Raw genomic sequence first — 25,003 nt, forward strand, 5'->3', positions numbered from 1 at the left:
TAAAAAATTGTCCAGTAGCACCTTAGAGACCAACTAAGTTTGTTCTGGGTCTAAGCTTTCGGGGGCAATTTTTTTATTTATTTCGACTGTGTCAGGCCTACCTACCTGAATCTACAAAGATGACAGGAATTGTAGTTGAGCAACACAAGGAGAGCCAAAGGTACTACACACCTGCCCATCACATGTGAAATCTACAAAGCTGGGCCCTATGCAAAGCAAATGTATTTCCAGTTTCTGTCAACCAGAAGATATTTTGCACTATTCCTGCAGTTTTCATGGGTCTGTTCTTACGAACATAACTGAGCTTTTAGGGCTCTTCTATCTTTAGCTCTTGCATTCGTGACAATGAATTGTACAAGCTAATTGTGCATGAAAAATGCTTCCTCTTAACATTAGGTCCAGTAACTGTTCACTTTATCCAGCATTTCCTTGTTCCTGTGTGTATTAAGGAAGTGTGAATAGCAACTCCGGTTGAGCTAGTGGGAGCCAGTACAATGCGTCCCACCAGGGCAACTACCACCTCCCCCTGCACCCCCAATTGGCTAGCGGGGTGCCTTTAAGAACTCCCAAAATGGTATATATATGAAATAATTTTGTCTGGGGTGAGCGATTTATCAAAAAGCATGTGGCATATTCCCCCCTCCATGTTTTGATTTTTCGTACCCCTTTTCTAAACATCGTGTTTCTCCCAAGTATTTACATTTCATCTTCCCCAAATAGCTTGCGATTATTCTCACATTTCTATTGTACTGCTAAATTTGAGAATTAAAGACACAGGGAGGAATTCAATGTCACACTCCTATTATTGTTCCATCGGCAAAAGCATCATGTCCCAGAGGGTCCCCCAACTCTGAGATCTCTGGGTATAGGGCGGTATACAAATTTAATTAATTAAACAACAACTCTTGGGAGCAGCTTTTTGGGTAAGGGAGGTCTTTGTGGGCCGAGGGGATCAGCGAAAAAAAAGGTGCTCCCATTTGTGCAAGTGGAAACACACTTCATTAAGACAGAGTCACCATTGAATTCCTCCTAAGAACATGATTGGTCCATTTGGTCTGTCTGTCTGGTGAAATGAACACTCCCAACTACTGCCTGGATGAGCTGCCTCTGGCCATCACTGTTGGCATCCAACTCCCATCATTCCTGAACATTGGCCATGAGGCTGATGGGAATTGGAGTCCAACAACATCATGAGGGTCACAGGTTCCACATCCCCGTTTGACAGGATTTTAGTACCAAATATTTCCACTGAACATCAACCAATACAAGATTAATGGTTTGGGATCCCCGGGTTCTTTTTCCTAGCACAATCTGGGTCTGGGAACGGTGAGCATCTTAACCCTTGAGGGGGCAAATTACTTTCCCCTGCTGCATTCCATAACATTTTCATTCCAAAGGACGCAGCAACCTTTCCTGTGACACTGTTGCATAGCAAAGCAGAACATAATAAATACGCCGTCTGCAGCCTTGCGTGCAGGTCTGATTTGTTTCCCACATGCCATCCCTCAGCCTCTGAGACGAGCTGCAAACAGGTCTGTTAAAAGCCGCAGCACTCTCAACCCTCTTGACAGCTACCATTCTTCACTGAGGCTGTGAACAATTGTGGAGCTGTCGGTGTCTGACTGAAATAATAGCTGTACATACAGGATCATTTGTAAGACAGATGGCTCAGGCAGGTACAATTTATCTGCCAACGGCACCTTCATCACTCCAAGCCCTTCCCTACAGGAGGAAAGCGTTACAGAAATATTCAACCTCACTAATTACCATGTAGCATTAGCAAGGACTCATCAACGTTCCATCTTCCTAGGTTAGGCATCTGCAGAGTCCATAAATGCTGGATGAGGAGGAGGGATGGACAGACAGCTACAGCTGGGAACATGTTTGGTTTTACTTTTGCATGTCAAATTAATTCCTCTCTTTGAGTTTTTTGTTGCCCCCTCTTGACAAGGCTGAGATGGTTTAAAGCTTCTCCCAGTGTCCAGACTCTTGTCCTTCCAAGATGCTCAACCCTCTGAGCCCTTCATGTTTCACAGTGTGGGTGGGATCCTGATTACCAGGCATGCAACTTTTGCCGTTGACGGATGCTTCTAGGAATAAAATGTCATTCTCTAGAGGATGATCAAAGGGCATCTTTTTTTAGCCCACTCAGCTTTTGTAGTGATGTTCTTTTCAATGACCCATAGTTAAGCCAATAGTTTCTTTCCTCAGACATATTGGCTGGTATTCCGTTTTACGCAAGAGCCCGTTGAAATTAATGAATATGACTTAAGTTACAGCCAATCATTTTAATGCGTCAACTGTGAGAAAAATGTAGCTCAATACCACCCATTGTGTATAGGGGCAAAAGTTTGCATAAGAACAAAAGAAGTGAAATATATTCACATTTTCCAAAGTGGAGAAAAGGCTAAAGGCCCCCCTCAAACATCTATGATAGAGTTTCTCAAACTTGGGTCCCAATTGGGACTGCAATTCCCATCATCTCTAGCTAGCAGGACCATTGTTCAGGGATGATGGGAGTTGTTCAGGGATGATGCATGTCATCTAAGCAAATACACCCCCTAACACCCACCACATATTGCCATGATAACATGAGGTCTGGCAGAACTAAAGGGTGCTTTCATCCCTCCTGCTCCTGCCACTTCGGCCTCCCTCCACCCCACCCAAACATACCTGAGGCAATTCCCTCCCACCTATCCAGGTTCACTTCTGGTTTTATAATCCAGCGGAGACAGGAGGCTTTCAAACTGACCTGGTATGCGTTCTCCCATGCAGCCACGCCAGCTACTCTCCTACAGGTGTTGTATGGAGGAACATGATTGGACCTGTGGCAACATTAGAGATGGAGAACTGGCTGCAGGTATCACTCCAAATGGGCCTTAAGCAAGTGAATGGGTGGAGGTGGGAGTTGGCCCCTCTCTGAGAGGGAAGAGGTGGGAATGCCTCTTATCTTCAAGGTGTACAGTCTTTCTGAGTGTTGTTATTAACCTTTTAAAGAAAGCAGTTGTGCCCCATATGTCCAGTCCCTCAACACGCTCCTTACACTTCCTAGAAGGTCTTCAGAGCAGTGCAATGCAATAATGATGTTACATTGCTAGGGTGCCTCTCCGTCAAGGGGGCAAGCCAGCCGTAATGCTCAGTTCAGCAAACTCATCCAAACTCTTGAGACAGTAGGAATGTAGTAGTCTTACAAGATTTTTTTTTACTCCAGTGAGCTCCACTTATCTAAGAATATACGGTACTTCCATATTGATCTGTTTTCCACAGAGCCTTCCCATGTCTTTCCAATGCCCCCCTCCCACCCTGAAATAAGCTCCTTGTGTGCTGTTAAGCCTTTCATCAGGCACTAACCTGCTTAAGTAATGTAAAGTTCATGTTTTCCAAGAGACACAGAGTGAGGATTTTCCTGGATATAATTTTTAATGCCATCAAAACAGATCCTAAGCCTTCTTAATTAGCTTTAAGCTTTTAAACGTGTCATGAGTGCCTGCTCTCATCAGCTTTTCTCGTCCTGTGCCATAGAAACACAATTTGGTCTTACTCTGATAGTCAGAGTACGCCAAACGTTTGTATCCTCTGGAGATGTCTGTCAGCAAGCATGGTCACAAGATGAGAATCAGTGCACCTCACTGAAACTGTATTATCTCAAATCCTTTACAGAAGGAAAACCTAACAAAGAAATCAAGTGGCAGAAAAGATGTTAATGTTTATCTCTAGAAACAAAATGTTCCCGCTTGGATAAATGCAAATTTCAACATCAACCAGATGACTTCCATTTTTAAAATCTAATATACCTACAGTTGATAAACGGCCACCCACTAAGGCTTTATAAGTTTATCCACAATGTTTAAAAGAACAAAAGGTTACATTTACAATTGTGGAAGAAGAATAAATATAGCTAATTGGAAAGTCAGAAAAATCTTCTACATTTGTATTGGACTGTTGAGGAAATGAGTCCTCTTGAACTCCAGCAGAGGCCTCAGACTGGAATAAAACGTTAACTAAGTCAGGTTCTTCATCTGACTTAGTTAAAGATCCTGACATGGAGAAGATTGAGAAGGCAGTCCACTGTGCAAGACTATTTCCCTTCTAAAAAAAACCTTGAGAGAGAACTTAAGGCAAAGCAATTTCCTTTCCAATGGTTCTCTCTCTCTCTCCCCATTGCTTCCAGAATATATCTAAACAATTCCTCTCCTCACTTTTTAAGATGCTCTCCTGAGCAGATGCCTGCCCTTTAAGCTATTTTATTGACACCAAGAGACTAACTGGCTCTTGTTTCTGGTTATGGCTACTTTGATTTCAGCTCCCTCCTGCAGTTTAGGAGCCAAAAAAATTAATGATCTGCTGACTAATTGCCTGGCCTCCTGAGAGTCACTTGCTCTAAAATGGCTCTAACAAACCATCTGTTCCCCAGCAAAACACTCTATTAGGGACACAATAAGTTCATAAGCCAATAAATCTGAAAGGGATTTTTCCTCCTACCGACATTTTGTTGGGTAACATAACAAAACAAAACAAAAATAGTAGACATACTTTTGTTGTTTCTGCACTGCTGGCTTAAATTGGTTTGACCGCTGTTTGGCTCCCAGTACATTTCCAAGCACAATTCAAAGTGTTGGTGCTGACCTTTAAAGCCCTAAACAGCCTCGACCCAGTATACCTGAAGGAATGTCTCCATCCCCATCATTCAGCCCGGACACTGAGGTCTGGCTCTGAGGGCCTTCTGGCAGTTCTCTCACTGTGTGAAGTGAAGTTACAGGGAACCAGGCAGAGGGCCTTCTCGGTAGTGGCATCTGCCCTAGGGAAGTTAATGTTTGATGTTTTATTGTGCATTTAATTCTGTTGGGAGCCGCCCAGAGTGGCTGGGGAAACCCAACCAGATGGGCAGGGTATGTATGTATGTATGTATGTATAAATAAATTATTACTATTATTTCCTTTCCGCAGAAAACCCTGGGAACTGGAGTTCTGTGAACAGGAGTAGAATATACATAGGTAAAGGTAAAGGGACCTCTGACCATTAGGTCCAGTCGTGGCCGACTCTGGGGTTGCGGCGCTCATCTCGCTTTATTGGCTGAGGGAGCCAGCGTACAGTTTCCGGGTCATGTGGCAAGCATGACTAAGCCACTTCTGGCAAACCAGAGCAGTGCATGGAAACACCGTTTACCTTCCCACGGGAGTGGTACCTATTTATCTACTTGCACTTTGACGTGCTTTTGAACTGCTAGGTTGGGACTTCCGGGTTAGCGCCTCCGGCAATGGCGGAATTCCTCTGATCGGGAGGAACCCGCTCCGTGGAAATCAGGGTCTGGCCGCCACGGCAAAGGCGGAGACCCACCAAAAACCACAGGCGGGAGAAGCCTGTGGACGTGGGATTCGGCTGGCACCTTTTGCGCCCCCCCCCCACTCGCGGGGAAACCCGGTTTCGGGGGTCCGAGGCGACGTGGGGTGAGTGGCGCGGTGCTTTGAATCGACTGCTTTTTTCACGGAGTGAAGCCGCATTGCCGTTGCCGGAGAGCGCTGACTTTTTTCCTGTGGACAATTGGACTTTAAACAACTACCCGTGAGTAGAACGGAAAATTGGACCTTTAAACATCTTAATTCGGCACTGAAACGGGAAGGTTTCAAACAGGAAGTCCGCCTTCCTCTTTTGTAAATAGATAGAGCAAAAACGCTGCAAGCTAAAGTCTTGGAGAGCCTTTTGTAAAGGACTAAATTTCCATCAGTTAAAATTATTAAACCCCCCTTGGAAGCAGGAGAAGAGGGTGGAAATTTTAGATTGCCAAAGCCTGCAGGAGAGAGAGTGAAGAAAGACAAATCACCACCGTTTTGAACCTGGGAATGGGCTGTCAGTAAGTTTGACGTTTTGGGAAAGTCCATTGACTGTGAATAAAACGTATGTTGACAGATAGTTAAATAAGAGAAATATATTGTTTCCATTGCTTCCTTTTGCACTTAAAAAGGAGCAAAAGTAACTGAAAGATTGAAACTAACTTTGCTGCTGGATCTGCGTTTAAAAGGACGGATAGAAATTGTTTCCTCTAGAGGGAGATTTTGAAACTGTTGCAGGAGTGGAGCTGGGGAATTTTCCAGCTGCAGAGATACAAGACCGTGAGAATCAGAGATTGACCTTGGACAAGAATGTCGACAGAAGAAGCCTTAATGATTGCATTTTGCAAGACAAGTGCTTTATTGGAACAGCTTCATGAGAAGATGGATGTGATGGCTATTAAAATTGATAATTTGGGACAAAAAATGACTGATTTGGGACAAGAAGTGAATATCTATACAGAAACTACTCAGGAATCGATCCAGGAATCTACTTCGACATGGCAAGTTGTGGAAAAGACGAGGGAGAAAGTTATTCTAGAATCTCAAGTAATACAAGTGGAGAGAGCCTCAGTCTTACAGAGACAATTTGATGAATATAAGCTGTTGCCTTCTATGTTTGAATTTAGAGAAAGCCAATTGAAACACGTCCTGAAATATCTTTTGGACTCTAGTTTTGATTATGGAGAATGGGCTGACCAGTCGAGAAGGAATAAAGACATTGTTAGGTTGGAGCTTCCCCGAGATCTACTCCTCAATGTCAAAGGAAGGAAATTAAGAATAAGATCAGCAGAAGATAAAGTAAAGTGTATGTATAAATATGAAGAAGATCTGCAGAAGGGACATGGAAAAGAGTTAAGAGCCTCGGACAGAAGATCACCAGGTTAATGGACCATATGGATTGATAGAAAGGACTGGCAGAATCCGAGACCAGGGAGAAGAGACGGTGGAAGAAGATTGGAAAAAAGTTTTAAAAATTTATTTATAGAAACATTGTAAAATTAATGAGTGTTAGAAAAATGTTGGAATGAAAATACACGGCTGTCAGGGGTTCAGGGACAGAGGCACAGGGTAGGCGGGAGATGGAGAGCGATGGGGATGAATCCCAGGACAGCGAGGAAGAGGATGACAATGACTCTAGAGATTCCATGAGTCTTTCCAGCGAATCAGAGGATTCCCAGAAGGGGGCGCCGGTGGTCAAGGCCAGGGGAGCCCCAGGGGGGACTTGTCAGGAGCAGGGGGCCAGCGGGGGATCCCAAAGTGGCAGCTGGGCGTCAGGACCAGCCTCCCCGCCAGAGTGCAGCGAAAGGGGTGGAGGTTCCAGTGTATCAGGGGAGGCGGCTCCGGCAGTAGAGAAAGGAGGGAGGTCGGAGCAAGCCACCCTCCCGGAAGGGGAGGGGAGTAGTGAAGGGAGTAGCGTAGCTGTCAAAAGGAAAGTTAGAGGTTGGGGGCGCGCGCCAAGTTCAAATGTAGAGGCGCGCGGAAGTACAGGGAGCCCAGAGGAGGGGCCAGGTCCCAAAGCCCGCAGGAGGGGGCAAGAGCAGTCTGATTCCGCGTCGGAGGAATCCAGGAGGGGCGAAACCCCAGCGGGCAGAAAGACCCTGCGGAAAAGGAAAGAGAGAAAGAGGTGGAGCAGCGCAAGCCTCTTAAACTGGTGCAGGGGAGGGACAGATTCAGAAGGGACTTCAGTGGTCTAAGCCTAGCAGACGTAGGGCTGCGCGCCTCGGATCTGAAGCAAACAATGAACTGTAATAAACACTTTTGTATATAAGAAAAGAAAGGCGTTGGTCTTTTGTGAGCTGAGACTTGAGGCAGCCCTGACAACGGCTTTAGTAGAAATGTTATAAGGAGTTAAGTACAAATAAGTTTCAGGGTATTAATGGTAAGATAAGGTTAAAATAAATTATGATAATTATATGATAGAAAATAGTGAAAGATGGAAAGGATTTGCTGAAACAATTTATAACTAGAACACAAAAAAGGGAGGTGTGAGGAGGTCGATGAAACAAGTTAATGAAATACAAAGATATGGAAATATTGGATGTGTTTTTAATTGTTTTTGCTTTTGTTTTGATGTATTGTGTCTTTTGTTTTTTCTTTTTTTATGTATAGTATTGATTTGCATTGTCTATTTTTTCTTTCTTTTTTTCCTTCTGTAATCTTTAAACCTTTAATAAATATTATTTTTTTAAAAAAATGAACTGCTAGGTTGGCAGGAGCAGGGACTGAGCAATGGGAGCTCACCCCGTCGTGGGGATGTGAACCGCTGACCTTCTGATCGGCAAGTCCTAGGCTCCGTGGTTTAACCCACAGCACCACCCGCGTCCCAGAATATACATATGTGTTTTTAAAAAAATGAAATACAAAATGTCAAAATACAAAGAAAGATTTAACTCTAATACATCTGTTATACACAACCTTATGAGACAGAGTGTTTACAAAAAGCTCTGTGGGACATGGGCTATTTTAACTGAAACAAATATGTAAATATGAAAGGAAACTGTGATCAGGAATGTTCCTTTGTTTAATTTATTTCCAGGCTGCTTAATGCATGTAAGGCTCATACTCTCCAACATTTCTCCAATGAAAATAAGGATGACCCATTCCATAATGATAATTTTACTATTTATACCCCAAACATCTTACTGGGTTGCCCCAGCCACTCTGGGCAGCTTCCAACATATATTATAACATAATAAAACATTAAACATCTTTTAAAAACTTCCCTATGCAGAATTGCCTTCAGATGGCTTGGGGGTCGGATAACTCCATACCCTCCAACATTTCTCCAATGAAAATAGGGATATCCTAAGGAAAAGTGGGACATTCAGGGATCAAATCAGAAACTGGGACGACTTATCTAAATCATGAACATCGCTGGAAAATAGAGACACTTGGAGGGTATGTATGCTGAAATGTCCTTGTGAACTGGAGTCCTGAGCAAGCATGTACACCACAATTTAAAGAGCAGACCCCAAAGAATCCTGGGAACTGCAGCTTACCACTCACAGAACTAGAATTCCCAGCATGCTTAACAAATTAGAGTTCCAATTACAGTGGTACCTTGGTTTTCAAGCGTCTCGGAAGCAGAACGTTTCGGTTTTTGAACACCAAAAACCCAGAAGTACAGTAATTGATTTCATTTTCAAACACTTTTGTGTCTTGGTTGTCAAACGTTTCGGAAGTCGAAAGGTCTTCCAGAACGGATTACGTTCGACAACCAAGGTACCACTGTATTATTATTTGGGGATGGGGAGGGAATGTGCATGAAACGTATAGTGTGTACACAGTCTTGTTGTCCTTACAATTACAAGAGAGCTGGTGTAGTTCTATAGACTTTGTTAAGAAGTAACTCCGACCATCCCTTATTTCTCTGTTTCTGCCTACTTTCCTCTTCCTACATTCTCTCCAGACCCCATTTCCTCCTGATTCCTCTTCAAGACAACGTCTAGACAACTGAAATGATTAACTGGCCAGGTGATTCAGCCTGAGCACCACCGTTCAGGTCTGTTCAAAGGAACAAACTGCAGGGAGCTCAACCAGATCCAGGGACAGATCCAGAGCCTGACATGACTGGGCATTTGCCAAAGCCCTAAACCACTGCCCTAATGGTGCTACCATCCCCACTTGGCATGAAGATCAGATGCAGCCAGCGATAATTCTCAGCTTGCAGTTCCTGCACCTTCCAGTTTTGGTGGGCCCACCCAGCGTGCTATGCCTGAGGATTCTCAAACTCCTGGAGCCAGAGCTGGCCAAAGTGCAGCAAGCAGACTAGAGTGAGGCATGCAATATTCCTGGGTTTCTAGTAAGGCTTCCCAATCAGGCTTCTTCATTTTCCTGAGCAAACTCTAGGCCCTTTTAACATTATAGCTTCCTAATTTAACTACACCTCACCTTCTTGACTGAGGCCATCAAAACTCTTAAGATCATCTCCCCCTGTCCCCCAATTCACTGAGAAGAACATGTAAGCTCCAATCTGTCAGTGCCAGAGAAATGACGCCTCATATCTGGTTAAAATCCACTTTCTTCATGGACCAATCTTATTGTGCAAACTAGGCTTCTCAGTTACAGACAGGCCTCGGGAATAAAATATGGTACAACGTTGGGTTTATCTTTGGTGTCGTGGTAATGCACACAGACAAGGATGCATGTTTAAATTAGCAGCAGTTAACGCAGGACTGCACATTATGAATGGAGCTTGTTTGTCTTACAAATGTACAGATGCACTTTCAAAAATGGGGTAACTCAACATCCCTGCTGCTCTGTGTCATTCAGTGGACCCAATATGTTTTCTCCAAAAAAAAAAAAATGTGGAAGCCTTTCCATTTATTTTAGCACACTCTTAATTACTTTTTAATTGCAGCAGCTGTTTTTGATGTGCACTAGGCAGAGTAGATCAATCTCCCCCTCATACACATTTCCCTTTTCCTTATGCTCTGAAGATTCCCACCACACATCATTATTTTGCTACGCTGGAACTCAGAATCATTGGCCGACACTTCCCTGTAATGTCCAAAAAGCCCAGATGAGCCACTGCTATGAAAACACAGGGAGAGGAAAACTAAAACAGATGAACAAGATTGAATAAACATCCCATGGCATATACCATCTTCATGGCATTTTTTTAAAAAATACAGGCAAGGCTTTTTTTCTAGCCAGAACTCGGTGGACCTCAGTTCCGATATCGCTCAGGTGGACGCCATTGCCATTCTAAGAAAACAAGGGAGACATTTGTGGTGAGTTCTGGCACCTATTTTTCTAGAAAAATAGCACTGTCTGCAGGTATACCTGTAACAAGTATAGCAGTGCTAGTCTAAGCATGTTCACTTAGAAGGAAGTCCAGTTGAATTAAATAGAGATATACTCTTGAGTAAGTATGCGCAGGATTGTAGCCAAGTTGAGCATTCGTACAGGATTCTGCTACCACTTCCTAAGCTGTGGCTAAGGCAGGAGGTGGGAATGAGTTATCCTATCACTTCCCCCCACCCAACCACTGATCACAGTGGGGAGGGACTTAACTATGCCAGCTCCAGGGCTGTTGTAGTTTAAGAACCATTCTGGGTGTGTGGAGGACGGCTGGCTTAGAATCATGCAGTGCTTCAGCCTCCCCCCACAGGACCCGTTTTGACACCCCCCCACCCCACATGCAATGCACAACTGCCACTCTGCATCACCCAAAATATGTGAAGGGGTGAATCATCAAATGGGAGGATGCAGAGGAGACAACTTTGCATGGAATTTGAAAGTGCTAAGTTATATATATAGGTGCAAATTTAGAAATAATTACCATAATGTGAATTGAAATACCATACATAGTGAGGAAGCCTCATCACCAAAGCTCAGTAGTGGAGGTTTGCATACACAGAAGGGTCTGGGTTCAATCCCCAGCATCTCCAGGTAGAGCAAAGAGCCACCCTAGCCTGAAATCCTGGAGAGCAGCAGTGAATCTGTGTGAACAATATTTTGGCTAGATGGACCAAAGGACTGACACCATACAAGGCAACTCCTTGTGTTCCTATGACCAGATGGTCTGTGTGCTTGCTCAGTCTGCTGTCTGGGTGTTAAGGAGCTAGTGGGCAAGCTCAGAGCTCCCTTACCTGGGTAGCTCAGTTGGTTAGAGCATGGTGCTGATAATGCCATGGTTGTGGGTTTGATCCCCGTATGGGACAGTTGCACATTCCTGCATTGCAGGGGGTTGGACAAGATGATCCTCAGGGTCCCTTCCAGCTCTATGAGTCTATGAAAACAAGATTCAGTCCAAAAGCCTTTCGCATAGAGGATTGTACCCTCTAAAGCAGAACTCATGGCCACCTGACACATGCATCGTGAACAAGGAATGGGCATGCATGCATCTTCCAGAGCTCCTCAATTTGTGTGTTCAGACCCAGAAACCTCCCCCCTAAATAAATTCACAATTGACTCAAATTTTGGTTTCGGTTTTTGGCAGAATTTAGGCCACAACTTTATTGATTACAGAAAGTGACTGGTTGCATAGGCTTTGGCTTGACTAGCTCCCTGCCATGCAGGTAGCGCTGACCCAGGGCACCAGCATAGGTCAGCCAAGGGTGAACACCTGGATAAGCGGAAAGCTGGGAACAGGCTAACTCCGCCACCCAAATGTCCCCCTGGACTCAGGCACAGGCACAACCCCTCTGAGGGGTTGACCAAACCGTCGAGTCCCTGGATTCCTTTAATGGAATACCCTTCACATAGGGGTGGCGAGAGCGTTCTCCCATCCCTGTCACCTGAACCAGAGCCTATCCGCAACCTTACAAGTTGTGACGATTTGCTACACAGCAGGCGAAACACAAATGGCAATAGCCAATCAGCCAGGTGGGGAAAATTCCTGCCGTGCCCCTGTCCCAACAACAGATGACACACGACGGCATAGCAAGGTCAAGCGCAAAGCCCTAAAAGTAGGGAGAGGCGGGCGGGTGTTCCAAATGCACACGCTGAAAGAGGAAGCTCTGGGTCATGTGCATTGGCATAAATAGGTCCCTCGAACCGTTTGGACTGCGTCCCATTGGCCAGATTGCACCCAGCTACGAAGGACCTACCAATCGGGTGTTGTGGCTGACCAGTCGTACCCACCCACAACACAGGGTGTTGGTTGTCCCTGATAATAGCACTTTCAGCTCCTGTGTGCAATTCCACCCTGCCTCTTGCTTGCTTGTTTCGAAACTGGCAGGCCTAGGTGGCCCCCCTCCCCCAAATCCCAGCTCTCTTACTGTATTTACCAGGTGGCTGACTTTCTGGTGTCATGTCAGTTAAAAGCACAACAAAATAGCCGGCAAACTCATGGTTTTGTTCTATTATTAGAATGCAATTACCATCTGGTGTTGTGCTGCTGGGAAGTGTTATTTTTCTGTGTCAGCAAACAAACAAAAAAAGTGTAGCAATTTGGTGAACACTCCGAGGTTAATGCTCAAAAGCAGAGAAATGGTTGCAATGATATCTTCTTGAGCCAAGAAAAATGCTTGCATGACTGCAGATTCCCTGGCAAGGAAAGATAACCTAGTAGCTGGTGAGGTGGTCTGTTTTCTGTTTTGCTGCTAGCAATGAAAAGCAAGAGAAGTTTCTGGCATGGAAAAATCAGCCGCATTCGGGCTGTAGTGTTCAGCTGAGGTTTATGAACCGCGAGCTGGTATTCTGGAAGACATGGAGGTAATTGTAATTGGTTCTTACCAAATCCTTACCAAAACATGTAGGAATGGATATATTGTTTAGTTATTATCCTTCCTTGCTCATATTAGTGAGATCAGCAGAGTGCCATCCTTTGCAGCTTAAACTTGGAAGCTAAGACAACCCATTTCTACCCCTTAAAAACAACTATCACATGCACTGTTTTGTGAAGATGTAAAAGTAGTATTTGCTTAAACAGTCTAAGAGTGGACCAGTGTGAGAATGGCAGATGAAGGTGATGGACTATATGGAATTGGCAGAAATGACTGGCAGAATGCGAGGCCAGGGAGAAGAGTCGGTGGAAGAAGATTGGAAGAAATTTAAAGACTATTTACAGAAATATTGTAAAATTAATGAATGATAGAATGATGTTGGATAGTAATTAAGCGGTTTCCAGCTGTAATGCTCTAAGAGAATATGAAAAAAAAAAGGGTTATAAATGGGTTAAAATCTAATGGTAAGGATTTGCCGAACCAATAAATTGAAGTGGAAAAAGGGAGGTACGAGGAGGTCCGGGAAACAAGCTAAAGGAAAATAAGTAATAGAAAATATGTGTGTTTTTAACTGTTTTTATTTTGTATTTTTCTTTTTTCTTTTTCATTTTCACTGTAATATTTCAAAAAACCTTAATAAATATATTAAAAAAAAAAAAGAGTGGACCAGTGTGGTGTAGTGGTTAAGAGCAGTAGTCTTGTAATCTGGTGAACCGGGTTCGTGTCCCCACTCCTCCACATGCAGCCGCTGGGTGACCTTGGGCTAGTCACATTTCTCTGAATTCTCTCAGCCCCACTCACCTCACAGAGTGTTTGTTGTGGTGAAGGGGTACAGTTAGGGTTACCCCAGAAAGGTTTGTGAATCCCCCCCCCCCAGCCAGGCCTTGGATTATGCATTTTAAAAACTACATTTTCCTCTAAGACAAAAAGCATGAGCTAAGCAGTCCTCTCTGTAACAAAAATGCTGTAACAAACCCAGAGCTGAGAACAGTAAAGCTTTTCGCTTCCCAGATCCAAGATAACCTTGTCCTGGTACATTGATTTGCAACATACTTCCGGGAACAGAGTCAGAGAACGAAAAGCAACATTTCTATGTAAGAATCTGTGAAGGCGGAGAGGAAAAAAGGGGTTTGAAAAAAAGGATAAAACCTGCTTGTAAAATGTTTTCGGCGCGGCCTGTCTTTTGTGAATTGAATCACACAGGTGCCTCTGCCCCCCCCCCCCCATGGCAGAATAAAACGCTCTTTCTCTGGATTAACCCCTTGGTGTCGTTTGGCTCCTTTTGTCTCTGCTCGGGTGCAACAATTATTCCTACCCATGGATTAAAAAGGCTACATATTTCTGGTGCATCGGCCGGGAAAAAGCACGTTCCCCGAGATCGAGGGACAAAAAGGTCCAGGGCGTCACTGCAAGGCGAGCAGCTCGGGATCCCGGGTCAACAGCTCCAGCGCGCATCCTGCCAACTTCGTGGGAGGGACTGTCCACCTGTTCCTGAGTGGACACGTGACAAGTGACGGAGAGAAAGAGCAACGGCCGTGCAGAAAGAAGGTACCTCAAGGAACAAGGTAGGCTCCACAGGGTATAGGTGGGAGCAAGCTCCACAGGGTTAGGTGGGAGCACAAAGAGAGTTTGATCAGCTCCGCCAGCAGGATAGAAGAAGTGCCACCGGTTTTGGTGTCGCCCAGAAAAAGCAGCAAAAAGGGTGCTGCTGGGCCCCGGTCGAAGTCTAAGCGCTGCCGGTTGTGGTTGGTTGTTGGTTTTGTGCCCAGAAGAAGCAGAAAACAAAGGTGCTCTTGGGCCCCGGTAGAAGTTGTGAAGTGCTGCCGGTTGGTTTTGGTAAAAAGGGGATTGAGGGAGGTGCATGGGTTTCTGAATGTGCGTGTGGGGACACTCCAGTGAATGTTTTGAGTGTGTGAGATGTTGGAAGCAACGTCTGGCCTGTGACTGAGTGAAAAAATAACGTTAGGAGGGCTGAGTGTCCCAGTGTCCCCAGGATCCCAGAGTCATGGGAAATAAAAGCAGTAAAACAATTCTTGAGACACCACTACAGAGCTTTCTGGAAAACTGGGAAAGTGCCACGAAAGCAGAAGAGTGGGGATGTAAACTCAAAAAAAGCAGACTCCAACATTTATGTGAAGTTGACTGGCCTTCGTATTTACCAGAATGGCCTCCTGGAGGATCCTTTGATCCAAACTTGGTCAACATTTTATGGAGTAACATTTTCAAGGTTCACACAGATCAGATTCCCTATATTTCTATCTGGAAAGCCAATGTGGATCAAAATCCCTCATGGCTTCGGAAAAATAGAATTGTGACTGCCCAAGTCAAACTGTGTTCAGTACAATTACAAGTTAAGAAGCCACCAGTTTTGCCAGTCCTGGAAGAGGAGATAATTACCCCCCCCCACACACACACCATATGCAGCAACTGCGCCAAGGCAACCAAATCTGGGAGCAAATAGGGCTGCTTCTCCGCCCAATGTCCAGACTGAGGACCCAAATGAGAAGATTCCCTCCTCTGCCCCTCCCCAACCCCCATGTGATGCAAGCAAGGAAGGTGAAGAGAAAGGTGATGATGATGATGATGATGATGATGATGACTTCAGAAAAACTCTAGATAAAGAGATAAGATGGACTAGTAAGCAGTCTGACAGAGTGTTCCAGTATGTAGAACCGTTTAAAACAGAACTGGATGTGGCCCCCTGGGTTCTAGAAGCAGCCCAGTGCCAGGATGAGAATTGGAGAAAAAAGCAAAAGGTTTTGAGAACAGCGTGGGACAGGGCAACAAAACATGCAGAGACACTTAAATCTAAGGCTTTGTCCAAACCCACTGTGGTGGCCCCTCTCAGGCAAGTGTATGATCCTTTGGAACAGCCAAATGATCAGGGTGTTAGACCCCCAAGGACCTTTACCATTCAACATGTCCCTTTCACAAGCTCCGATATTTGCAATTGGAAAAATCAAAATCCTTCTTTTGAGGAAAATCCTCCAAAAATAATTAGACTTTTTGAAGGTGTGTTCAAAACCTATATGCCTACATATGATGATGTAAGTCAGCTTTTGGACACAATTCTTTGTTTTTTTGTTTTTTTAAAAAATATTTTATTAAGGATTTTCTTGTTTTACAGAAGTGTTTTTGGACACAATTCTGACCACTGAGGAGGTCCGCAAGGTAAATGCCTGTGCCAGGGAACAGCTCAAGGCAGCAAATAATACTGACGCTGCAATTGAGGTCTCTTACCCCAGGCGGACCCCCCCTTGGGATTACAATACTACAGAGGGAAGGGTGGCCTTAGAGACTTATCACAAAAATGTTTTAGAAGGCATGAGACGGGCAGCAAAAAGGCCTACAAATATGGCGAAATTATCTGAGATTTTTCAGCTGCCCAATGAGCCTCCAGGAGTATTTTTGGAAAGATTAAAAGAGGCATTCCGCAAATACACCCCCATAGACCCTGATGATGATGCCCAAGAGATGATTGTAAAAACCACCTTTGTGGTGCAAGCAGCTCCTGACATAAGACGTAAAATTCAAAAAAATGAGAATTTTATGGGAAATCGACTTGAATGGATGTTAACCCTTGCACAGACCACTTATAATCAGAGGGGTGAAGAAACAGAAAAGCAGAGAGAAAAATACCAGGCCAAAAAATTAATGGCACTAAGAGCTGGCCAGCAGCCAGACAGCCAGAAACAAGAAGCTCATGGGAGGGGAAGAAGACGCCTAGGGAAGAAACCACTGCGCCATCTGCAGACAAGAGGGTCACTGGGAAATGGAATGCCCACAGGCCCCATGCCCGACACACCCCACCCCCACAGGCTGGGAACAATAAGATTTCTCAAAAATGATTTCTTCTCATCTCTGTTCTTGCTGAAAGACTGTTGCAGCTAGAAGCGAGTGAATTAACTGTTTCTAACATTCATTCATGCAAGTAACAGGACATCAGCTTTTTTTCTTTTTTTCTTGTGCCAGGTGCTTGGAGTAGCTTATCTCTTGGCTGCTATTCCAGGAAGGACACTGCTGCATTCAGCCAGCTTCCCTGAACCTCACACTTTCTGGATTTACAGTTCAGCCACATAAACCCGAAGGCCAAGGGTTACCCACCCCCCTTGCCCCAAGCACTAACCTGAAGAGTGATTTCTTAAAAGCAAGTGAATGCTTTCTGTGAACTTTGTCAAATGTTTTTCCTTTTAGGAGCTATTGAAGAAGCGCAGCATGCTCAGATCAAAAAGCTGCTGCAACATAGGAATTGATACTTTGAGGAATTTGAAACTTTGCCAGAAGCAAGGAGCGCATTGTTCTTTATACAGACACTGGCAAATGAATTGAAATTTGCAACATGGCTTAAAGCTCTGAAACTTAGAGCACACGAATGAGACTTTTAAAAAAATCTCAGCTGGCAAACTTAACCCAAGGAACAGAACTGTTAACCCCTGCGAAGTTTCCTGCCAAGCATCCCCTTTGAGTTAATATACCTTATGTGCAAATGTTATCTATCAATTTGTTCTGTGCAATCGCTGCCGTCTTTGTTATCTCTTCTCTTAACAGGTGGACTTTTGCCAGGATACCTCTGCATCCCTATGAACCAGGTGAAGAGGAACCAGACGCCCAGACATCGCTCCAGCCTTGTTGGAAGGGACCCAAGATGCCCAACGCCCACCAGACGACCCGACGCCCACCAGACTACAGCCCTGCTAAACATCACTCCTGGACGCTGGCGTTTTGCATGGCTCAGGAATCCAGCATGGATTGAAAGAGGACATTTTCTCATTTTCTTTACTTTCCTTTTGCATAACTGAACTTTATTGAGGGTACCTGGGCCTGGTTTGCTTTACGCCACCCCTGCAGAGGAGGGTGTCTAGTGGGTCTTTTCTTTCAGCGTAATTACACCCCAGCCCACTCTCTAGCACTTACCTAAGCCCGTCCCCGTGCATACAATGGCTCAAATACGACTGTGGGTCCCCGTGCTGGTATTTCTGCTGCATTTGACCTTTGAAATGCCGATACCACTCACAGTGACCAGACAACTGCTGCAATCGTGGGGGGCCCACCACACATATAATAAGTGGATTCAAGTTGCTGAGATGGTTGCGTTCTCTGCAAATCGGACCAATTGTGCCGTCTGCACTCTGGCCCCTGTAGATGCTCTGGGAGGAATGCCACTACTCCCTGTGCCTTGGAATGAATCCTTGGTTACAACTCCACTTGTTGTCTTCCAGCCTCTGGGCAACCATTCTTCTTTATGGAATCATTCCGTCCCTTTCCAGGTTCACAGGATCACTGGCTGCCTTTGTGTCAACAAATCAAATGATGCCAGTGACGCTCAGACCTATGTGGGCACTTCCCACTGCGATCGTACCTTCCCAGCCCCACCTAACATGCCTGAGTCCGAGACAGGAACTTTTTCTGGTTCCAAATTGACTGCATGCCTGGCCCGCTTGCTGACAGGCACCATATCTGCCCATGGTCAGGACGTTTACTGGGTGTGTGGCAGGAAGGCCTATCATGCCCTCCCAAGAGGATGGTATGGGGTCTGTTTTCCAGCCTACTTAATACCCCCATGTGGATTCCTGACCAGATACCCTCTGCACCCCCTAGAATGAGGCGTTCGGCTGACCTGGCAACACTTGCAGGTGGCAGCTCCCAGAATTGGGGCAAAAATCAGTGGCCTCCGGAAAAGATACTGGCCCATTATGCTCCAGCCTCCTGGAATCGGGGAGATTGGGGCAAGGGGGCCAATCTATAACTTGAACCGCATAATCAGACTCCAGGCAGTGGTAGAGATTGTTGCTAACACGACAGCCACGGCCCTTAGGCTAATTGCCACGCAATTGGATGAGACACGCAATGCGTTTCTCTCAGTCCAATTAGCGTTGGACTTTCTCCTGGCGCAACGTGGCGGTTTTTGTGCAGCATTAAATCTCACGGGTGGGGCCTGTTGCTTTAACATCTCTGATCATGGTGAGGCCATTCGCAATTTGGCAGCAGGACTTGAAACAGTGGCCCATATTCCTACCCAAACCTGGGAGGGATGGGACATGTCATGGCTTGACTGGTTGCCAAACCTAGGATGGGTAAAAGGCCTGTTTTTGCTGCTGCTTGGCCCACTTTTCATTTTGCTAATGTTTTGCTTTTCTGTACCTTGCTTGCTGCAATGCTTGCATACAATGACACGCAATATGATTTCTCGCATGCTTCGCCCCCAGATTATAGCTCTGACCCGAGAATATCAGCCTGTGCCTTCCTGGGACAAGCCTTTTTAAGAAAAAGGCTGCCCAAATTTGAGAGGTATGGAATGAAGGGGTACAGTTAGGGTTACCCCAGAAAGCCCTAAAAACTGTTTGTGAATTCCCCCCCCCCCCCAGCCAGGCCTCGGAGTACGCATTTTAAAAACTACATTTTCCTCTAAGACAAAAAGCATGAGCTAAGCAGTCCTCTCTGTAACAAAAATGCTGTAACAAACCCAGAGCTGAGAGCAGTAAAGCTTTTCGCTTCCCAGATCCAAGATAACCTTGTCCTGGTACATTGATTTGCAACATACTTCCGGGAACAGAGTCAGAGAACGAAAAGCAACATTTCTATGTAAGAATCTGTGAAGGGGGAGAGGAAAAAAGGGGTTTGAAAAAAGGATAAAACCTGCTTGTAAAATGTTTTCGGCGCGGCCTGTCTTTTGTGAATTGACTCACACAGGTGCCTCTGCCCCCCCCCCCCATGGCAGAATAAAACGCTCTTTCTCTGGATTAACCCCTTGGTGTCCTTTGGCTCCTTTTGTCTTTGCTCGGGTGCAACAATTATTCCTACCCATGGATTAAAAAAGGCTACAGTGGGGGAGGAAGGGAAAAGAGATTGTTAGCCGCTTTGAGACTCCTTTGGGTAGTGATAAAGCGGGATATCAAGTCCAAACTCCTCCTCCTCCTCTTCTTCTTCTTCTTCTTCTTCTTCTTCTTCTTCTTCTTCTTATGTTAAGGAAGGGTTGGGTTAAGGAATGGTTTTCATAATCTAAGGGGTCAGCAAACTTTTTCAGCAAGGGGTTGGTCCACTGTCCCTCAGACCTTGTGGGGGGCCAGACTATATTTTGGGGGGAAATGAACAAATTCCTATGCCCCACAAATAACCCAGAGATGCATTTTAAATAAAAGCACACATTCTACTCATGTAAAAACACCAGGCAAGCCCCACAAATAACACGGAGATGAATTTTAAATAAAAGGGCACATTCTACTCATGTAAAAACACACTGATTCCTGGACCGTCCACGGGCCAGATTTAGAAGGCCGGATCTGGCCCTCGGGCCTTAGTTTGCCTAGCCACGGACACATGACGTTCTACTTTTAATGTTCATAATGTGTTATTAAAATGTGACACCAGAGAGTGCTGTAGAGAAACCAGGAGCCAGAGGTACAAAAACAGTGCTTTTACAAAGAAAACAGGTAAGAAACATTTTAGAACAATATATCTAATATTGTTCTAATAACGTTAAACAGGTCAGTGTAGATTCAGCTCAGGTCTCGAAGCAGCAATTACAGTAGCAAAATGAAGGCAGATTTATAACTACTATCTAAAATACAAAAGCAGAGCTCAGACATGCATGTGTTGAAATCATGACAAAGAAAGAAAGAAAGAAAGAAAGAAAGAAAGAAAGAAAGAAAGAAAGAAAGATGCCCAGACAGGAAGGAAGTATGCAGTGTTGCAGCTTCCTGCCAAGGCAGACAAAGGAAGCTAGGAAATTTTACAGGGAAGCTCTCTGAGCCTCAGCCACTTCATGCGCCCATCTGGCAAAGCCTAAATTTTTCATTTGGCTGCAATAATGTCCCACAAAACAGCCATCTTATGCTCATCTGTTTCCATAGATAAATCTGGGTTTTAATTTTCAAAAATCATATTTAATTTTATTTAATTTTCAAAAATCATATCTGAGTTTAGAGAAAGGACTGATTTAAAACCAATATAAAGTTGTACACTCTACATCTTTGAAGCCTATCAAAGTACATTCTTTTACTCAAGGAAATGAATAAATGAATGGGCATGAACTTTCTTGTCATTCATTTCAATGGAAGACTCACCTTTTGCATACATCTTTATGCTGCACATGACCTGTTAATTTCCTTGGCTCAAATAATATGTCCCTGGTGACTGAATGTGCTTCAACATACAGCCTTCCTTGCTTCCTAAATGCTGTCCTGAGGTTTTTGAAGGAAGGATATGGGGATAGAAGTATAAAAAATAAATCAAATAAGCTGCACTACAGATTAAAATGTTGTGCATTGGATCAAAAATTTGGGTCATTCTTTGCCTAGTGTATTGTATTTTTAAATTTATTTAAAAGATTTATGTACCTCCATTCAGTGAAAAAGAACATTTTCTGAGTGGCTTACAATGTAAACAATAAAGGAACAATTTGAAAGCATCAATGAAGACAGCCTAGTGAAGATTTTTAAAAACACCAGTGATTTAAAAGCTTGTGGGTTTGTGTGTGTAGTCTTTGTCTGGCAAGGGAAATAGATAACTATAGGCACAAATTGAGCCTTCTGTTGTCTTGTGCCTCTGCATCAGCACAACTGGACACCTTCGTCTGCACCAACTGCAACAAAAACATGTCTCTCCCCCATTGGTCTCTACAGCCACAGCAGATGCTGTGACACTTCAAGAGTTTGACTTCGCCCTTGAAGGCACACTCCTCCATTGCCTCCTGAGACAAGGCAGATGCCAACAACAGATATATGCTTTCACCACAGACTTGCAGCAGGAATGGAAACCGTTTTCTTGATTCAAGCCTAAACAACAAAAACAACTTCTTAATAAATTCTAATTCAGCATGCTGGGTTAATTTCATGCCAGAGTCTCCTCCTTTTGTTGAAGAATGGGAACTTTTGGGTTCTGTTTTTGAGTTCATTTTGTTATTAGGTAAAGGTAAAAGGACCCCTGACCATTAGGTCCAGTCGTGGCCAACTCTGGGGTTGCAGCGCTCATCTCGCTTTATTGGCTGAGGGAGCCGGCGTACAGCTTCCGGGTCATGTGGCCAGCATGACTAAGCCGCTTCTGGCAAACCAGAGCAGTGCACGGAAACACCGTGTTGGTACTAAAGGGTTAAGAGGTAACAAGTCGCTCTAATCACTGAGCAGCTGGAAGTCATTAAGCATCCAGGAATGTGAGTTAGTTTGTATAAATAGTCAGTTCACCCGTGTGTTCTCTCTCTCTCCCCCCCCCCCCCTTGACCTGACTCGCAGTTTGTGGCCATGGGCGTGTTTGCTAGTATGAGTTAAGTTTAGAGTAAAGTTTTCTTTATGCCGGAGATAAAAGCATGTGTGCTTTATCGCCAGGGTTTTTTCTTTTGTAAATAAAGTTTTTTTCTGAGTTCCAAAGTGCTTGCTCCAGGATTCTTCATTTAAAGGTACTGACTCTCCTGCCTTCTTCAACCGCTGCATGAAATTCTCTGCTGAGATAAGACTTATGGCGTTGGAAGCGCACTGGACGTTTACTTAACATTAAACTAATTAAAGTTTAATGGACAGGTTATGGGTGTTTGTACGTCAAGAAGGAGATAAGGAGTGCAGTTCAGAGTGATTTATGAAAGGACTGGAGCGAAGACAAAAGCGGTTGCCGACAACGAAAGCCTTCAAAGCAGCTTGAGTCCTGCAACGTGCCTAGAAAGAGTTTTAAACAGGCACTGCGCAGTTTGTACTCGCTGGAAGACGTCTTATTCCTCAAGGAGCCACCTCAACAGCTGGGAGACGGTCTACAGGTGTGTGAGTATCGTTCCTAAGCCCCAGGGAGGATGGCAGAGTCCCAGGAAAGTTTTGCTGTCCTGTTTACGCGACTCAATGGGAAAAATTGGCAAGATTGGAAGGCTAGAGTAAGGGTTTGGTTGCAAGCAAAAGAGTTGTGGAGTTGTACTGAAGCACCGCCTTTACAGGCAGCTGCAGACGCGTCTGCAGAAGCCAAAGCAGCAGCAGCAGCTTCACAGAAACGCGACAGGAAAGCCCAAGGTCTATTAGTTTTGGCAGTGGGACCAGAGCAAATGCCTTATGTTTCTGAGTTAAAGAACACGCATGAGGTCTGGACGGTTCTGCAGCGGCTAAATTCCAGAAACACTGCGGGGGCCAAGATCCATGCTACAAGATGTTTGTTTGATTTACGTCTCCAACCGGGAGCGTGTGTGAAAGAACATATTGCCAAAATGGTGTCTGCCTTTAATCAACTAAGACAGCTGGGCATTCCTTTCTCTATGGAGCAGCAGTCATACATATTGTTGTCTTCTCTTGATAAAAGCTATGAGACTCTAGCTTTAACTTTGGAAGCTATGCCTTCAGCTGAATTAACCCTTGAATACATTTCTTCTCGGCTTGCAGATGAACAGGATAAAAGGCAAAAAGAAAGAGGTTTGTCTTCAAAGGGGAGTTGTGCTGTGCCTAAGAGTGGGGATGCTGAGTTTGAGAACACAGTAAATGCTTTTGCAGCTAGACACTGTTTTCGCTGTGGTTCCTCTTCCCATTTAATCAGGAACTGCACACGTGAACCTGGTCAAGACAGCACCAAGGCCGTTACCCCTAGTTACCAGACAAGGAGTTCCAGGGGACGTCGAAGAAGAGGAGGAGGTCATGGCTACTCCCACAGCACACAGCACATGGCTTCAGCAATGGCGTTGATGCAAGGGCGTGGCCAAGGCAGCAATCTACACTGGTTGATCGACAGTGGTGCATCTCACCACCTGGTGGCGCCATCTAGTGTCCGTTTGCAGAATTGCAGGCATTTGCAAACCCTTAAAGTTGTGACAATGGCAGATTCAACTAAACGTTCCTTAGAGACCGTAGGCACAGTGTTCTTGAATTGTTTGCATACAGAAATTGATGCCTATGTGCTAAAGGGAATGAAGGGGTGTATTTTGTCTGTGTCAGAACTTGATAGAGATGGGTTTAAAACTATGTTTGAAAATGGGGTTTGCACTATTTCAAAGAATAACGTATCTCTTTTGCAGGTGGAATGCAGAAATGGGTTATATTATTTTGAGACAAGTCCAGATGAAGTTGAACAGGTTCATGCTGGTTGTGTGAACTTGCCTACCCATAATTCTTGTGTTCATTTATGGCACCGCCGTTTCGGACATATTAATTTTCAGTATGTTAAAAGGCAACCTGAATTATCAGAAGGGTGCAAAATGAACAAATGTACTAAGTATTTGGATTGTACTGCATGCAAAAGGGCGAAGGTTCATAGATGCAGCTATCCCAGTTCAGATAGGAAATCTGACAAAGTATTCCAACTTGTGCATATGGACCTATGTGGCCCAATGCCTGTGGCTATGTGATGGCCTGGGATTCCGATTCTGAGAGTGAACCGGAGGAATCCCAGCCGGCACAGGAGTCCCCGCCTCCAGGGCCGGCTGAACTGGGGCAAGGCCTAGATTCTGAGGAGCCTGCACCTGTGCCAGATCCTCAGGAGCAGGCACCAGGTGAAACCATTCTGGCCCCAGAGGTGCTTGAGGACTCAGTGTCTACAGGTGAGCCTTCCCCGGGGCCCAGTAACCCTTCGGCCTCTCCTGAACTGCAGAGGCTTAGGGCAGAGAGGCGAAGGGAACTGGTTTCTCCCAGGAGGAGTGCTCGCCTTAAGGCCAGGAGAGGCGGGGCTCCTGGGGGCCGGGACCGCCCCTGGCCTTAGAGAAGATAAAGGGCAGTCAGCCCGGTCCCAGGTTGCGGGAGCAACGTCGTCATTGAAGAGCTGTTTTGGCCAGCATCCAGTCCTGTTCCTCCAGTGTTCCTGTTCCCCGCCCGGCTACCTGCTTCTGATCTTCGAGTGTTCCTGTCCCCGCCCGGCTCCCTGTTTCGGACCTCACCTCGCACTTTGTGGACTATCTCCAGGCTAGTGACTTAGGACTGAACTTTGACTACGGTAACAGTAACCTTCCCCCCGGGACCAGCACAGTTTGCTCCCGCCACACCCGCACTCCCCCTTCGTTGGGGTGCGTTCGGGAACAGCCAGAGGCCATGGTTGACCAGGCAGCTG

At 45.1% G+C, this 25,003-nt stretch overlaps 2 long non-coding RNA genes across 2 annotated transcripts; both read left to right on the forward strand.

Moving 5' to 3' along the window:
• The first annotated feature begins 13,686 nt into the window (after positions 1-13,686).
• On the forward strand, positions 13,687-19,655 carry LOC308481045. The gene is made up of 2 exons (XR_013988426.1): positions 13,687-14,568; positions 17,552-19,655. It is a non-coding gene; the product is annotated as an uncharacterized lncRNA (long non-coding RNA).
• Positions 14,575-16,896, forward strand: LOC308481035. The gene is made up of 2 exons (XR_013988419.1): positions 14,575-16,054; positions 16,131-16,896. It is a non-coding gene; the product is annotated as an uncharacterized lncRNA (long non-coding RNA).
• Positions 19,656-25,003: the final 5,348 nt, after the last annotated feature.

Source organism: Podarcis pityusensis (genome assembly GCF_964106645.2).
Source record: "Podarcis pityusensis genome assembly, chromosome: 1".
Classification (NCBI taxonomy): domain Eukaryota; kingdom Metazoa; phylum Chordata; class Lepidosauria; order Squamata; family Lacertidae; genus Podarcis; species Podarcis pityusensis.